Source organism: Equus przewalskii, chromosome 10, assembly GCF_037783145.1.
Source record: "Equus przewalskii isolate Varuska chromosome 10, EquPr2, whole genome shotgun sequence".
In the NCBI taxonomy this organism is placed as follows: domain Eukaryota; kingdom Metazoa; phylum Chordata; class Mammalia; order Perissodactyla; family Equidae; genus Equus; species Equus przewalskii.
Window position 1 is genome coordinate 57,152,385 of NC_091840.1, and position 16,972 is coordinate 57,169,356.

A 16,972-nucleotide genomic window follows, 5' to 3' on the forward strand; every position below is an offset into this window, starting at 1 on the left:
TATCAATGTGTGGGCCAGATGGTCACGTGGCTGTGCAGAGTGGAGGAGGAAATGGGGATGGGGAGGGAGCATCTAAGTCCTTCCTCAACAACTTTTCAAAAAGTACTCTCTTTTTGACCTCCGATCTTACAGGCACGTCGTGCTGCCATCCCTGAGGCTTTGGAGTTCTAGCCTACACATCGGACTGCTTTTCATCTGTCCTCACTCAGGGTTGGCAAGGAGCTTCCCACATCTGCTAAATCAGTTACTATTTGTCCATATGCTTTATACCTTCCAAAGTGTTGACGCAACAACTTCTCCCTCATTTTCTTGATCCTTACAGTCTTTCTGCCTTTTTCTTTTCAACTCCTCATCTGTAAATTGATGGCGTTTCATGAGCATGTGTCCAACCTACCTTCTTTACCTAGAAGCCCCACACGAGCATTTGCGTGTTGTTGTTAAGTTCTTTCTGCCCTGAATGTTTCTGGCCTCCCCAGCTATGTCACAGACCCTGGCCACTGTGGCTGCCACTATGTAATGCATCTCTCTACACAGACACAAAAATGGCTTTTAACTGATGACCTGGTAGCCTTTGTTGACCTCAGGCTGTGGAGCTGGTCATGGGCGAGCTGTCCCTGTGCCCTGTGAATCACTGAACACTCCTCTATCTTCTTATTCTGGGTGGTCATGTTGGCTGAAGCCCTGGGGAGGGCATCGTGCACCTTCACTGTTTGCCAATGTGCATGTTATAGGGTCAGTTGAGCTGTGTCCTCTGTCATGTCATGGATTTACCATTGGGTCTGAGGGACCCTGTTGGGAGATACAGACACAGTGTCAACAAGGCAAATGCTGCCCTCAGCCTGCATGTTAATTCATTTCCCAGAGGGGAAACAGAAGATCCCTCAGGTTATAGCAGACATACAATAAAAGAACCTCATGGCCTGGGTCTGCCCTATCAGATACCACTCTGGTACGGGAGCCATTTCTGAACAACAGGATGATTGCCAAGCTCCACCCCCATCCTAGATTCCCTCCATCCCACACACTCACATCCTATATTCACTCTAACTAGCTAGGCGCCCTGGAGAAGACAAGGAAGAACCAATCCAGGCTGGTGGATTATTCCTTCCTTCCTACCTGTAGTGTTGGAGTTATTTATACTGGTGGAGAGTTTGGGTCTCAATTCAAATAACCAGAACTGCAGATCCCAACTTTAATAAGGTTCGTCAGTATTTGGGTTCTGCACCCAATGCCGATTCATATCGGGGCAGGGGGGTGGTGGTTTCCCCACCACCAAGCAATGCGCAGATACCAGCTGGGTGTCCTACAATTCAACTCAATCCTGACACTATCTACTTGGAGATAGCATCAGATTCCACAGGTTAAGGGCTCATTCCCACAAGACGACCCTCCACTTCAGATGCCAGTTGCAAGTCCAGGTTGTCAACTGTGCTTCTGACCCACCGACTGTAAATCAGAGGTTCCCACGACCCCCCACCTTGGATTTGATTAACATGCTAGAGCAGCTCACAGAACTCAGGAAACTCATTTACTCACTAGATTACTGGCTTATTACAAAGGATACTAAAGGATATGAATCAACTGCCAGATGAAGAGATACGCAGGGTGAAGTCCCAAATAAGGGAGCTTTCGTCTTCGTGGAGTTGGGGCCTGGCAGAGTGGCACTGGGAAGTGTTCTGGTTCCCCAGTGTGGAAGCTCTCTGAACCCTGTCCTTTTGAGGTTTTGAGGGGGCTTTATTACATAGGCATGATTGATTAGATCATTGGCCTTTGGGAATTCAACTTCCAGCCCCTCTTCACTCCCCAAGGTCATACTGAAAGTTCCAATCCTCTAATCATGTGGTTGGCTCCATTGAAAACCAGCCCCCAGCCTTAGGTGCATCCGAAAGTCGCCTCATCAACATAATAGAAGAAACCTTTATCACACTTAGGAAGTGCCAACGGCCTTTGGAGTTCTGTGCCAGAAAAAGACAAAGACCAAATATATATTTCTTATTATAAATCATAACATCACAGTGAGAGGTCCCAATTTTAGTGACGTCCTGAGTCTGTCAGAAAGAGGGCAGCATCCTAAAAGGCAGGCCTGCTAAAGCAGAAACCAAGTGAAAGTGGTCTCATACAGGAATGCAAGACCTCTTCGCTCAACTGAGAAGTGTGTATTGAGTGTCTTCTCTGTATAAACTCTGTGTTAGGCACTGAGAGTATAAGGGAAGCAGGTAGACATGGCCCTTTCCTAAAGGAGCTTAGAATCTGTGGAAAATGCAACCAGGTAAATGGACACCCTCCGTGAGGTGCTATGCAAGGGGTGGTAGAGAGTAGTACGCAATCCCAGACTAGGGATCAAGGATGACTACCCTGAAAGGTGCATCTGATGGGAAGGATGAGTGAGATGCAAGCAGCAACGGAGGCAGGAAGAGGTCCACGGTGAGCGCAGATCTCTAACAATTTTCCATGTGGCTGACAACTGGAGGACTGTGGCGGAACGGTGGGAGATAAGAGGGGCCCTGGGCTTGAACAGGCGTGGAGGTCACATAAAGAGTTTGGACTTAACCTGGACAACCAAGAGCCACTGGAAATTTCCAAGCAGGGGAATGATTCACGTTTTGGAAAGATGTCTTTGATCGCTGAGCACAAAATGAGTGGCGGGGGAGGGGTCTAGGCCTTGGAGGAAGCCCACATCCCAGCAGCGGTCCCAGCCAGAGGACGGTGGCCTGCACGTGGTAAGGCAAAGGATCTGGACTCCTGAGGCCTTCCAGAGGTAGAATCTCTGGGACCTGGAGACGGATTCATTCAAGAGAATGAGGGTCAGGAATCTGGGTGGTGGTCATGTCTCTGGCTGGGGCATCTGTATGGTGATGTTTACCAAGACAGGGAAGCCTGGGGACAGTTCAGCAGGATTTGCTAAATTATTCTTATTTTAAAAAAGCAACAATAAGCCTGAAGATTCCCGTTCCCAGAAACTCCAGGCACCTGAGGAAGGGGCTGGGCAGACCCGAGCTCATCGGCCCTTTCTCAGCACCTCCCACTGCCAGTTGGCTGCCCAGCTCCTCATCTGAACCCTGTAATTGGACCTCACGTGCAAGAAGGAGCCAAGAAAACCCAGCTCCTCTGGCCAACATCTATAGCATCCCAAACCTAGCCCCAGCTGTAGTTGGTGGCTTCTCTGGTCACTCTCTGGCCCCCTCACTGCCCTGTACTGACACACAAGAACATCCCAGGCATCATAGCAGCCTGCAAACCCACCAAGCCCCCTTCACTTCTGAGAGGTGGGCGCACCACTCTGTCTCCTCCGCCTGGAGCTCAGCCCCCAGCCCACCCTTTCCCTAACCCCAGGACCTCACTCAAAGCCCACAGGGTCCCCGGGCCTCCTGAGATCCCTTTCTAGCTGGAGGCAGAGCTGGTGACTGTATTCTCTGTTTCATTATGCAAATGAAACATTCAGGTAAGCAAAAAGACACCACTCATCCACCCGCCACAACAGATGACCACCTGGCTATCTTGGCCCTTAAGATCCAGACTTGCTCACAAGTGGGAGAGCCTCCTTAAGAGTGCTGAGCTGGCTTTGGCACGAGAAGGACACAGGGCTGAATCAGACACAGCCTCTGTTAGCCTCGAGGGGAAACAGGCGCTCACCTAAGTCAGGACAGTCTCAAGTTGACAGTGATCGGTGCTGCTGTGGGCTGAGTCCTGTCCCCAAAATTCACATGTTGAACTCCTAAACACCAGCACCTCAGTATGTGACTATATTTGAAGACAAGGCCTTTAAAGAGTGGATTAAGCCAAAATGAGGTCATATGGGTGGGCCCTCATCTTGTAGGACTAGTGTCCTTATGAAAAGAGGAGATTAAGACACACACACACAGAGGGAAGACCACAGGAGGACCCAGGAAGAAGACGGCCATCCAGCAGCCAAGGAGAGGCCTTGCCGACACCTTGATCTCAGATTTCTAGCCTCCAGAACTGTGAGACAACAAATTTCTTTTGTTTAAGACCCCCTCCCCCCACAACAGTCTGTGGTACTTTGTGACAGCCACCAAGCAAACTCATGCACGTGCTGTGACAGAGAGAAGTCAAGCCTGCTTCAGGAATGAAGAAGAAAGAGAAGTCAGTCCTCACGAGCAAGGAAGTCAGCATAGGACTCACACCTGTGGGCTCCAGAGTGGACTGGATGGGTTCCGACACCCGTGATCTGCCATTCCCTGGGTGACAGTCCCCACCAGGTATGGTTGTTGGAAGGATGATGTAAGATAAAGTGGGGACAGCAGGAATCAGAGCATAAGCCCACAGTAAAGAGTAGCTATTGCTCTGTGAGCTACTGTGGAGGAATCTGGCATGATAGAAGCTGAGAAGACAAAGTCAGCGGGGACTGCAGGAGCTGCCCTCCAAGCAGAGGGGACCCAGGAGCCAGGGCTCAGAGCTGGGCTGACTGGGGAAGGCAAGTCACCTGGGATAGTGGGCGCCAGCCGGCGGGGGTTGGGGAAGCTGGCAGGAGAAGGGGGACAGAGAGAGGGAACACTGGAATGCCAACTAGACTTTGTTCCCAAGGAAAGAGAAAACTGGCCAAGGTTCGTAAAACAGGGAAGTGACAAGAAGGAAAGGAATGGTGACCAGCTGGTGGGAAAGGGATCAGCACAGAGGAAGGCAAAAGAGAGCTACCAGTTGCAGTCTTCTCTGATACAAAGGAAAATGCGGTGAGTAATTTTGGCTCTTCTATTCGCTCATCTTAAATATTTATTTCAAAGTTTGCATGAATAAAGAAGGCAAGAGCCCAGATGCAGTCACTCCCCTCAGCTCTTAAAAGATTTCTATACAAGTGTTCCTGGAAGAGACAGTTAAAGCCTTTGCTCCCTTGCCTTGAAATTGATTTCTGAGAAGCAGGGCCCTGCATTTGCAGGGTGGCCGGAGTAGGATTTCTCAGGCCTGTAGCCCGACGTACCTTCTAGGTAGGACTGTGATGAGATCAGGAGCTCCGTTTTCCAGAGAGAGAAGAGTCCTTAGGGAATTCAGTTGGGAAGTGGCTAATGAATAAATAAGAGCGCTCACAATGCTAGGTCCGTTTACCAATACTCTGCGGATCAACGTTTTATTGGGATGATTGAGCATGAGCCCTGTCTTTCTGCAGGAATGAAGACTGGTTGGGCCAAACCATCATTTCTTTCTCGTTTACCCGTGCTGTTTCGGTAGCAGAGAAGTTGAAAATTGTTGGTGGCTTGGATATTATCCAGTTCAATTCTCTTATTTTACAGATGAGGAAACTGAGGCCCAGAGAAGGGATTTGCTCAAAGTTTTCCAGTTCGTTAGTGCCAGAGATCACCTTGGAATGTGGGTGTCATGACCCCCAACCCAGTGGTTCATAATGTCCAGTACCCACTGGAGAAGCACTGCCCAATAGAAATATAATGCAAGCCACAGATGTGGCTTTAAACTTTCAAGTAGCCGTATTTAACAAGGCAAAAAGAAACAGATGAAATTAATCTTAATAATATATTTCATCCAGTATATGCAAAATATACAGACTCCGTCTGTACACACCTCCAAGAGCTCAAAATGCACTATGTGTTATGCACCTGCATAGGGAGGGAGGTCAGACTCTGAATAGTAACCTCTCCAAGGAAGGCAATCAATGTGCAAGCCCACCAAGCCACACATTTTGCAGAAAATCTGCACTTCTCTTGGGAGCATTAAGCATATAGAGAAATATCCCCATAATGAAAGTGTAGGCTGTGGTACATTGTCCCAGCCTACAACACACAGAGGACTTTTCATGCAGCCACCCATTCCCAGGGAGCTTTCAGCTGACAAAGGACGCCCGTGGGCGCTGGTATTCCAGCTATCTCCTGAGGCTGGATGTGGTGGCGGTGCCGAGTCCTGGGAAGAATGCAGGCACAGAGGTGCCTGAAGAGATAGAGGACTGCCCCTCCCACCGGAGCCCATGTGAGGTCAGCCCAGATGACTGATGCGGAATCCCCAAGCCCCTTGGGTCCCGGGAACTACACCAACTTCCAGAGTTCCATCTGGAATTGTACCCAGTTCCAGAGTTCTCCTTTCCAGCAGTATGGAATTGCATTTCAATTCTTTGAAAAGCTACTGCCAGCTGACTTTGCCTCCATCTTGTCCAAAGGTGTCAATGTGCATCTCAGGACCAAGTCCTTCTTTTCTGGCCCTCTAGACAAGTTCTGATATTGGGACCACGAAAAAGGTGGACCAATGAGGGCTGCCAATAAACAACAGGCTCTCAAAGTAACAAAACCTTAAGAGCAAGGCTGATATATTCCAATCACCAGCTGGCCCAAGGCATGGCCTACCTGAGCACCAATCACGGTAGATGCTCAGATCAATGGACTCTGCAAGCTTCCTGCATGGTCACAGAGTTCAGCAGGACAGAGTTTGCTTCTGGAGCTGGGCTGACCAGTGCACTTGGCTATTGAGCCCTTGAAATGTGGCTAGTCCAAATTGAGATGCGCTGAAGTGAAAATATGCATCAGGTATGAAACACTTAGTATGAAAAAAAAGAATGTAAAATACCTCATTGAAAATGTTTACATTGAGTCCATGTTGAAATGATGATATTTTGCATATATTGAATTAAATACAATGTATTAATTAAAATTAATTTCACGTTTCTTTTTAAATTACATATGCAGGTCACATTTCATTCCTCTTGAAGAGCATTGTTCTAGTGGAAGCGTTTTATTTGAAAGGCCATTTCTTAGGATTTAATTCCAATGATGCTTGTTGGGATGTGACTAGCAGCATGGTGATCGATAGCATAAGCATGGTGGTTGATGGACTAAGCATGGTGGTTGATGGAATAAGCATGGTGGTTGGTGACCACCAACGGGAGCACTGGCTAAAGGTGCTGACACCAGGAGTCACCACCCGCATCCCTTGTCCCACTCACCACCCTGGAGGCTGTGGCTTAAACTTCAGGTGAGGCACCATCACGTAGACCCAGGTCTCTCAGCTGCTCCTTCTGTGCTGGCAGCTGGGAAACCCGGAGCAGGACATCTTCAGATGAGGGCTGAGTGATGTGCTTGCTTCTCACGCTTTAGAAATGCAGCATAAAGTCTAGGACTGAACATCAGGGCCTTGTTAACACAAAGGATCCTTGAGGTGTTGGAAATGCTCTGTATCTTGATTTTGGTAGTGGATATGTGAATCTAAACGAGTGATAAAATTGCATAGAACTAAACACACACACAAAACTGCATTGTTTCTTACAACTGTATGTGAATCTACAATTATCTCAAAGTAAAAATATTTAATTAAAAAAATCAGGACCATATTTGTACACCAGTGTTCATAGCAGTATTGTTTGCAAGAACCAAAAGATGGAAGCAAGCCCAGTGTCCATCCATGGATGAATGGATAAGCAAAACATGGTATATACATACAATGGAATATTATTCATCCTAAAAAAGAAGGAGATTCTGATACATGCTGCACAGGGATAAGCCCCGAGGACATTGTGCTAAGTGAAATAAGCCAGTCACAAAAGACGGATACTGCATGATTCCACTTATATGAGGTCTTTAGAATAGTCAAATCTGTAGAGACAGAAGTCAGAATTGCGGTTGCCGGGGCTTGGGGGAGGGGGGAGTGGGGAGTTATTGTCTACTGGGGACAGAGTTTCAGTTTAGGAAAATGAAAAGAGTTCTGTGGATGAATGGTAGTGATGGTTGCACAGCAATACGAATGTACTTAATGCCACTGAACTGACACTTAAAAATAGTTAAGATAGTAAATTTTATATTATGTGTATCTTACCACAATTTAAAAAAACTGAAAATTCAGGTAGCTGGCCTGGTGGCATAGTGGTTAAGTTCCATGCGCTCTGCTTCAGCAGCCTGAGGTTCACGGATTTGGATCTTGGGCGCAGACCTACACCACTCATCAAGCCATGCTGTGGCAATGACCCATATACAAAATAGAGGAAGACTGGCACAGATGTTAGCTCAGGGCCAATCTTCCTCACAAAAAAAATAATAAAAATTCAGGACTTTTTGACCTAAAGATCAATGACTCTCTTCTACATTTCACCCTGTTCACGGAGGTAGAATCAGCAAGCTATTGAGCCCGTTAGTATGAATCAGACATCCAGTTTCTGGGTGATTAACCTGTAAGCGAAGCAGAAGCAAGGTGTGTCCCTGACAAGCCTGCTGGGTGTTGGGAAAGACGTGGGCCAGGCTGGGGCGCCAGTGCCCAGGCCTCACCTCAATCATGTCCTGGATCCAGATGGATCTCTTATGCCACCCAAAGGTAGGACTAAACCTGTTATTACAGACGCAGACTTGATCAAAAATATTAATACCTGCGGGGGTCAGGGAGCTGAAAGTCTAAGTGGAAGTATCAATGCCTAGAGCTCAAAGGGGCTGGGAAGGCAAGGATGGATCCAGTATCTGCAAATCAGGTCTACTCTAACGTGTGAGGTGGGATGGGCACTGGGGGACAAATTTCTCAACACCATATGACCAACGTTACAAAGTTTTTCCTGTACAAACTCAGGGGGGTAGGACTCCACGGGCCACCCCAATTGCGCCCTGAGTTTCCTAAATGACAGGAAGGGTAGGAAAGGAGCCACTGAGTGGAGCAGGGCAGGGAATCTATCTGCTCCCCAAGAAATCAGCCACCCAAAGGAGATGACTCCAGTGTGCTTCCCCTGAGTCACTCTGAGACACTGGGGAGGAGGGAGCTGCCAGGCTGGAGTGTCTCCCTTATCCAATCATCAGAGAGAACAAGATAACCGGGTCCAATCTCCGTGATGGGGCCATTCCAGAAGATAATTATTTCTTTCCCCTTAAATTCACATAGGCTGGCCAGAAGCCCCTGGACTGTCTGGAATGTGCATAAAAAATGCCAGACATCTCAGCAAAAATTTTCAGCCACGAGAGCATCTATTAAGAGACACAGTGCCTGTACCAGCCTGCTCTTAACCTTTCTCACAGCCATCACACAGAACCTGCGCCACGCGGCAGCTTTGGCGGTTCTGCTTCTGGCCTTGACAGGGACGTGAACATCTATGTGATTCTGCTGCATTTGTGGTGTCTCTCAAGCACTGCTCCCTGAGCCAAGAGATTCAACTGTTTATGAAAAACAGTATTGTTTTCCCTGTTGGTCATCTAAGTCATGGGAAATTTTTATGCGGTGATGCATAAATCCCAGAAAGTTTGGTCTAAAAAGTTCCCTACAGTGTGGGTGGTTCTTCAAGCTTGTCCAGATTTACTGAACATCCTGCATCCAGAGCCTGAAGGTTTCACTCCAACACCCCTCACGAGGCCCTTTGGACTCACGGAGGCCCTCGTTAGTGAGTTTTGGCAGCTGTTGGATGTAGGACTTTCAAACTCAAAATTAAAATGAGTCTACAAGCCTGAGTTAGCAGAGTTGCTGGAGAATATTATGTTTCGATTTAGTTAAGGACAACGCTCCCATGATCCTAAAATCCCTCTATTAAAGTCATTGTAATTAGTCCCAAATAAGTCAGCTGTTCTCTTTCAGAAATCTTTCTCTAATGTTTTGTTCAATCCATCAACAATTATTTCATGCGCATGCGTGCTTGTGTGTCAGAGTGTGGCAATGTTACTGACTCCATTCCTTCTCCTATCCTCCTTCCGCCTCGTCATCAGGAAAATGACTTGCCTGTGACCTTTCCACAATGACCAAAGTGGCCCCTGAAAATGATGGTGCAAATAAGTGTGTTGATATGGAAAGATGAGAGGGTTTACAAAATAGTATGTATTCAATGTCATTTTTGTAAATACGCAAATAGAATATGTTCGATCCCACTTTTATAAATATTTATTTATAGATAGACAAATAGATGTAGAAGATAGATATTCGTGTGTGTATTTCAATGAAACAAATCTGAAAGGATATATACAAAAATGTTCACAGTGATCTCTGAGTGGTAGAATTAATTTTCTTTTCGTTTAGCTTCTCTTTATGTTTTTTCTAGAGTAAACATTACATGTGAAATCAAAAAATGAAAATTTTTTAAAGCAAACAGTGCCATTGAGAGGAGATGACAATGGATGTGGTAGCTGTTTAAAGAGGTTTATGCGTGTGTGTGGTTTGGGGAGTTCAGAGTTCTGGCTGAGATTATGGGCATCTCTGCACAGACATTTAGGCCTAGACAAAGAGAAAGGCAAATCTTGTATCTTTCCTCGTGACTCAAACTAAAATTACATATGTGTGTATATATATATATATGTATATATATAAAAAATTATTTATCAAAGAGCGTTTAAGAGCCTTAATGTTATCAAAGTCTATTATTGCGCCAATCTTAGCCCTTCCGCTAACCTTAAGAATATGAATTTCATTACCTTTACCATATCCACTAATCCACAAAAATTTAGGTGTCTTATTAATATTAGCTGTATCAAGCTTAGCTGTTTATTCTATTCCCTGATCAGGATGAGCTTCAGATTCAAAATTTTCCTTAATTGGTGCACTCTGAGCAGTAGCACAAACAATTTGGTATGAAGTAACTTTAGCAATTATTCTATCATCAATGCTATTGATAATATATATATTAAATGATATTTTTGCAATTAAATGATATCTTTGCAAACTCCTCCCGGAAGACGAGGAAGAAATCTTCTCTGGCCCTACCTTTGCTGTTCAGTTTGGGTCAAAGGCTGAAGAAAAGAGTAGGAAGAAGCTTAGAGAAGCTAAACCCACCAACATAAGAAAGAGCATTAGCCACCAAAAAGAGGGGAAATAGCCAAAATGGGGAAGGAAGTTGAAGGAGCTTGAACAGAGCAGGGAGGGGGAAGCGGGAAGAACCAGTGCAGCTGGGATTTTTTTGGAAAGAAAAGTAAGTGGGAGAAGAGAGAGAAGAGATCTCACAGCTCTTATGTCGTGCGTGCTGGCCTTTGAAGGGGAGAGAGCAAGTGGAGGGGGGCAGACAGCATGAATCACAGGAAACTGGGCAACATAACACACATTTTGCTTCTCCCTCAAGAAAACCTTCAGTAAAGTGTTGCATTGCTCTTCAAGGTCTTAAGCTCAAGTTCGTGTCTGTCTGGGATGTGTCGTTTGTCAGATCAGGAATCATTCTGTCTTGCTAGAGTAGGAATCTGATCAGCTGAGAAGAAGAGTTGGGGCCCCTGGGAAGCACCAGGAAACGGCCAGGCTCCATCTTTGCTGAGCAGTACGGGGTAGCTGGAGTCAGCCGGGCCCAGGCGCCTGCCCCAGTGGTTCCACCACCCTCAATCATTCACGTGGCTGGCACCTTGAGTGCCAGTCCAGGGCCCCCCGCTGGATGAGTTTCCAAGGACTGCTGTAAGAGAGTATCACGAACTGGGTAGCTTTATCAGTAGAAACTGAGTCTCATTTCTGGAGGCTAGAAGCCCAAAATCAAGGTGTCATCAAAGCTGGTTCCTTCTGAGGGCTGGGAGGGCAGGATCGGCTCCGTGCCCCTCTCCTCGGCTTGCGAATGGCCATCTTCATCTTCACGTCGGCTTCTCCCTGTGTGGGGGCCTCTGTGTCCAAATTTCCCCTTTTCACAAGGCCACTAGTGTTATTGGATCAGGGTCACCCTGATGACTTTATTTGGACTTGATTACCTCTGTAAAGACCCTATTTCCCAATAAGGTTACATTCGGAGGGTGTAGGACTTCAACATACAAATTTAGGGCGGGGGGACACAGTTCAACAGGCTCATCCTTGGTCCCCGCAGCCCCCACCCTGGAGGCCACTCCCAGGGGTCCCTCTCCTTTTCCCTCGCATGTGCTCATCCGCAAGCAGTCTGGCCCTTCTCGTCCTCACAGCGTCGTGCAGAAATTCCTCAGAACTCTGGCTTGGTGACCTCACCCTTCCCTGTTGTCAGCCAGGGCTCCACCTTTTCTCCTAGGCTTCCGTTTCTCCGGTGGATTCAGTGGGGATTGGGGGAGAGGAAAATCCCACAGCTAGCCTCTAATCCCCTCCCTGTTTTGACTCCCACTGATTACAGCTTCTTCCCCAGAGACCTTGAGTGAGCTGGACTCACAGCTCCCTGCTCCTGCCCGTCCATTGCCCTGGGACACACTCGGGCCTCGGCCTCATTTCTTAGGGGGCTCCCTGGGCCCTCACAGGGATGGGTGGCCTCCTCAAAGCCTGGGTCCTCTGCTGGAGATGCCAGGGAGGGTCTGCAGCTGGAGAGACTGGGGAGCAAGTACACATTCAGGCCACGCAGAGTCACTTGGGTAAAGGCTGGGGTCAGGGTGGACCACTGGTCAAAGGGGCACAGAGAGCTTTGGCCTGAGAAGAATTGAGAGAAGGGGTGGGTCACTGGGAGGGAGCTGCTGCTTAGAGGGGCACAGAGGAGCCCCCAGCTCTTCTGGTTTCCTAGGTGGTGCGAAAGGTTTGCATTAGAACCCAAATTCTTGGCATGGAACGCTGAGGGGGAATGCAGCTCGTGAGAATAGCAATTACATTTGAAAAATGTTTTGAATCATGTCTTAGAGAATTCATAATTGTAGGGCTTCTTAGGACTAGTGGTTTTCCTACTGGGGTCCCAGGGCATGCTAAGGTTTCACGCCCAGGCTCCTGTGGCTTTCTCTAGGGAGACGGAGCGAGAGGGAGCCAGCCTGCTCCAGGGCCCCAGCCTCCACCCGGCTCCAAGCAGACACCCACCTTCACCTGCTTGATACATGGGGCTCGCCCAAGTGGTTTCATTGGAAGAAAAGTCTCCGTGATTACAAAAAGTAAATAAACATATGTTATTTATTTATTACATATATTTATTTAAATATATTGATTAATTATATGTTATAGAAAATAAATTATACAGTTATTTTATATAGTTTATATAAAGATGTAGTTTATCTTTATATATAGTTTATATTTATATGCCACTGGTTGAGCTCATGAGTTCTCCATGGATGTAAAATCATTCAATATATAACTATTCAGCTTATCTACGATCTCCTTGCAGGATCCTACCTGCTACATGAAGTCTACACGTGTGTCTATAATTCATTCCTAATGAGAAACATCATCTTCAACACAGTGGAGAATGAACGCCAACCTGAGGGGAGCCGTCTCCGGGGAAGACACTCCAGCCATCACGACCAGGGAACATGCAGAGGCAGACCGGCCTTTGGCGGGGGTGCTCTTGACCAGGCCTATATGTACCCAATTAGCATTTCAAAATTGTCAGCTGAGGGCACCGGCTCTCCTTCCCCAAAGAGGCCATGAGAGCTGAAACGTTCTACAGGTCTCTCTGCCTCCGTGGGCAATCACCTTACGGGAAAGGAAGCTCCCAGGGCTGCGGATCTCTCCTTAAGCTGCGGGTTCCTGCTCCAGAGGCTGCGCTTCCTGAGGAAGCCGGTTGCTGGGGCCATTTTCCTGATTTAAAGTCCTCATTTTTGGGCGTGGGGCGCAGTAAACAGAGCGGCTGGAAGGAGAGACATCAAGTGGCTGCCTGCTCTATGGCCAGCTTTAATTCTGCTCCCCAATCCTTGGGGGAGTGCCTCCTATACGGGAAGCACTGTGCTCAGTGCTGGGGGTGCCTAGAGGAGAAAGCAGTGGTCCTTGCCCCTAAGGGGCTTCCAGCGTGGTTGGGAGGAGGGAGTCGTGCACAGATGACCCAGGGCCCTGGGGACAGTGCTATCTGAAGGGTGCACTACTCTAGTCCAAGGAGCCCCAAGGTGAGGCAGGGGCCCGTCTGGAAGCGCTGGAAGGCTTTCTAGAGCACCTGGCGAATTCCTGTGTGTTCCATTACGGGACTTTCTTTATGGACTCTTGGTCTATAAATACCTCTGGCCATCACATGTGCACTTCCACAGAAGGATAGAATTTCAGTGTTGGAAGCCACTTTCATATCCATTAACCGGCACTAGTCTGATGCTGGAGCCCCTCTTGGATGCAGCCACAGAATGGCACTTTTTGATTACCCTCAGGACAGGGTACTCACCACGCCTGGGCAGGAGCTTGAACTCCCTGGGCACCCATTGAGAGGTGCTTAGTTTGGAGAAGCTGCTTCCCGCTTTGAGGAGTGTGAAGGCTGAGGAATGACACTCGCTGTGTGTCTGGCTTGTTTGGCATGTCCGAGGCCCCAAGCACAGGGATTCCGGGGCCTCGGGTTGCATCTCGAGTGGTGCAACCGAGCGGCCAGCTGCCAGCGGTCACTCTGAAAGCACGCAGTTCCTCAGGGCACAGCATGTGCCTCTCAAGGCAGCCAGCCCAGCCCAGAGGGTTAGGGCAAAGCACACGGTGCCCTCCCCAGTTTGCTCCCCTGCTCAGCCGCGGGGCCTGCGGGAACCTAAGCTTTGCCAGGCTCTGCACTGCCTCGCCCGTCGCTCACCTCAGCCTGTAGGTGCGTGTGCTTTATTCAGACGGCTGCTCACCTAGCTTTGGAGAGTTCTAATCTCACATCTTTTTACTTCTGCCCTGGCCCATGGGTCCCCTTTCACTATCACAAGTGCATCTAAACTTACACTTCGTGTGAGCATAGCGGCCGTGTCTGTACTGAGCTTCTCTCTCTGTAAAGTCATGTTATCCACAACCCTGCCACCCTCCATCCCCAGTCGGCCTGAGTGAGTGCACCTTTCAAACCCCTGGCCCCACTGAGCCCTCCTTTTCGCAACATCTATGGCACTTTGAGGCTACCCCTTACTAGCGAGCACCCTATCCTATTCTGCCTCTGCTACTTTCCACTGGTTTCCTCTGTCATTCTCCTCCCAGCAAGCCCTTGACAGAAGAATTTTGTTTCATCTACCTCTGGTCTCCTTTAAAGTACATAGCAGGTTTCAATGAAGAAATAAACACAGTGTGAGGCCTGCCTTCATAATCTACCAGGGGGGCAGGGAAATGATTACAAATCACTGCAAACAAACAGGAGGAGGGCAAGGACGGAGGCAGCGCAGAGCCGGTAACTCTGGGTCCTCAGGAAACACTTGGTGGCTTGATAAACAAGATATGCACACAATCCATTTCTTCTGTCTCCACTTGTTAGCCATTACGTCCAAATACCAATTCAGCTCTCCTTCCTTACAACACATGTCTTGGTTTTATGCTTAAATAAGAAGAAAAGTTATCATGAAAATCGTGGCAGTTGATTTGGTGCAATGATTTATAATCTTCAGAATATTCTGTCAACAAAGCGTTTGTATGTGGCAGTGAGGGACTAGATGGCTTCTGGAGCTCCTTCTAGATCAAATCCTCTCGTTTTACAGAAAAGAATGGACATGCCACGTGACTTTCCTGAGTTCCTGCAGGGAGGCGGACACAGAACTGGAACCAGGACCCAAGGAGCTCCACATTCCCCGTGCTGAGTCCACTGTGCCCAGCTGCCCCTCCTCCCCCAGCCTCTCCTGGAGTGACCCTCTCTTTTTACAGCTCCCCTCGATGGTCTGCTAGACAGCATCTTTCCTTTCCAGGACCTATCCAGAAAAAGGCTATGGTGGGGCACAACGAGACCAAACTTACCCAGTGATGACAAATTATCTGTGGTTCTCGAACCTGTACCAGGAGTTTCTCCAAACCATTTGTCCCTGGTCACAAGCCATAGGTCATAGGTAAGGTTTCTCCTGCTCCCACAGTTGAAGCCCACTGGAGTAAAACTCTTCCCTGATTGTATTTTATTGTCAGTCTGGTGAAGAGGTTTCCTCCATTTAAGAAATTTTGGAGGGTCTCCTTTTTTGGTGTATTGGTTTTAGGAGGGGCTAATTCTAAGATTGTTTCTATGCCAATAGGAGTAGAATGTTAGTAGTCATGGTGGTGAAGTGGGCTCTTCAGGAAAAAAAGGGGGGAAAAAACCCTAATCTGTAGTGTTTGTCAATTTTTGTGGTGTAAATTTTCTCACCATGATCAATTTCAAGTTGCCAACATAATGTCACGGAGTTGGCAAGCTGCCAACTGTATGCAGAGCTGGAAAGACATACATGCAGTTGGCTTTTATGAGCCAGTGGAAGTGTCTGTTGCAGCCACCACATTCACTAAGATTTTTCAATGAGCTAGGTGCCTTTTTAGGCTCACTGAATCCTAGCACTTCACTGTGATTTATCTATAAAAGTAGGAACAATGAAAATCCCTACCTTACAGGTTTTGTGAGGATTGAATGAACCAATACACACGAAGTGACTGAGAGCAGTGCCTGGCACCATAGTAAGCACTCGATAAACAAACACAACCATTATTGGCATAATTACCGCAGACGTTATCTCATTTCGTCTTTTCAGCAGTTGTTGAAGCAGCTGTCCATCGGACGGTGGACAGCAGGAGCCTGACCTGGTGAGCATGTGCGTGGTTAGAGCGGAGAACGTTGTGCACTGTCCATTGGTCTATAGGGGAAGACAGTGCTACCCATTCACCTTTTGACCCCAACCCCCAATTTACCAGACCTCCCTGAGGATGACTGTGATGGTTAATGTTATGTGTCAACTTCACTGGACTAAGGGAGGCCCAGAGAGCTGGTAAACCATTCCTTCTGGGTGTGTAGGTGAGGGTGTCTCTGGAAGAGATTAGCGTTTGAATAGGTAGAATGAGTAAAGATCACCTCTCCAGTGCAGGGGGCATCATCCAATCTGCTGAGGGGTTGAATAGAAGAAAAAGGTGGAGGAAGGGAAAACTCTCTCTCTTCTTGAGCTGGGTAGGAAAAGACATCCATCTTTTCCTACCCTTGGACATCAGTGCTCCTGATCCTCGAGCTTTCAGACTCAGACCAGGACTTATACCCTCAGCCCCTGATTCTCAGACCTTCAGACTCAGACTGAACTGTACCAGTGGCTTTCTCGATTCTTCAGCTTGCAGAGGACAGCTCTTGGGTCCTGTTAGCCTCCATAACTGCATGAGACAATTGCTGTAATAAATCTCATAGATATCTGTACATATCCTACTGGTTCTGTTTCTCTGGAGAACAGTCACTAATATAACGACAAAGTGGAGAACTCTGGGAAGAGAGAAGTGCTATATATGGAGACCTTTTACAACAGAGAAGAGAACTGAACTGAAAAGAGCAATAAAGACTGAGAGAAGCCAGCCCTGGTGG

The 16,972-nt window shown here is 47.7% G+C and overlaps 1 long non-coding RNA gene across 1 annotated transcript; it reads left to right on the forward strand.

Moving 5' to 3' along the window:
- The first annotated feature begins 3,862 nt into the window (after window positions 1-3,862).
- Window positions 3,863-16,972, forward strand: LOC139074158 (uncharacterized). Its single transcript, XR_011523677.1, has 4 exons — window positions 3,863-4,220; window positions 4,546-4,691; window positions 12,545-12,686; window positions 12,917-16,972. It is a non-coding gene; the product is annotated as an uncharacterized lncRNA (long non-coding RNA).